This window comes from Batrachochytrium dendrobatidis (genome assembly GCF_000203795.2).
Source record: "Batrachochytrium dendrobatidis JAM81 unplaced genomic scaffold BATDEscaffold_18, whole genome shotgun sequence".
NCBI lineage: Eukaryota > Fungi > Chytridiomycota > Chytridiomycetes > Rhizophydiales > Batrachochytrium > Batrachochytrium dendrobatidis.
Genome location: NW_006281116.1, coordinates 11327 through 12601, shown reverse-complemented (window position 1 = coordinate 12601; position 1275 = coordinate 11327).

The following is a 1275-nucleotide window of genomic DNA, read 5'->3' as shown; positions in this document are numbered from 1 at the left end:
GCCATTCATGTCAAGTTGTGTGTAGTTGCTAATATTACACCACAACAATACTGTGCCAACTTTCGAGTCCTGTGATACACTGTTTTAACTATGATCGGATCGATGTTGATCACTTGTCAATACACGGGTCAGTTGTATAATTATACAACTGTTGGTTAACCAATGTTTGACTGTCGATATTTGAATCATGAATATTGTCCAATATAATCGTCGCTAACACTGTCGTTGTCGTTTGATTGCCTTGTTCTATGAATAATCATTGCAATGTCATTTGTTCAGTTGTTGCTGGTTTATTGAAACCATATCACAATTCTTGATATATTGCACATGATCTTGTAATTGTTGGTGTTGTCTGTAGTAATTCTGTCAATGTATACGAATGTCACTTGTTGCTAATTGGTAGTTGTTTATGACTGATATACAACCGATCAGGTTTGGTGACCATTCTATGCACATATATTTAACATTATATCGGACTGCTATGTTGTTTGATCCAATAGTAGTATATGCCAGTCATACTATAATACTACATGTTTGTTGCAATATCCATACAACCTATATCCAAAACTGCACAAACACTGTCATTCAAGATTGACGAGTATGCAATCACAAATGAATCCAACGCATTTTTGCTGTATATAGTTGTATTGACTGTCGTGTCTGTTGGCTTGTCTGTTGACTTGACTAGATCTGATATTAAACGGGCTATTCAACAATTGTATTGAATTCCGGTTAGTATCGAGTAGTTTGAGTCGTTCAAGTAGTCAAGTTGCTTGGTTTGCAATGTGTTGTGTCCAAGAATCACTTGCAATCCAACCATCACCAAACCACAAGCTAACAACACCAAATGATATATGACTGGTTATATTAACACATTGCAAACACTCGACGAATTAACCATGAATCAGGTTCAATCATCAATCGCAAATATTGTCAAGGTGTGTATTCCTGGTTTGGTTGATGATTATCCGAGTATGCGGTATTCGTCACAGTTTGATTTGGTCCAAACAGGTTTTGTAATGGTTTCAACAATATCTGATGAATGACATGCTACAATCGCAGTATATTGATATTACCACATGATACAACTATTTGGTTGACCAACCGACTCGAATGTTGATGGATTATTATGCCAATCGACTGTTTTGATCCGATATCATCACACTTGACATGCCAACACATGCGACATATGATGGAGTGATGGAAATACTCGAAATACACACAATACAACTCTTGCAGCAGTGTATGAAACTATCAAGCATGACATGACATGGT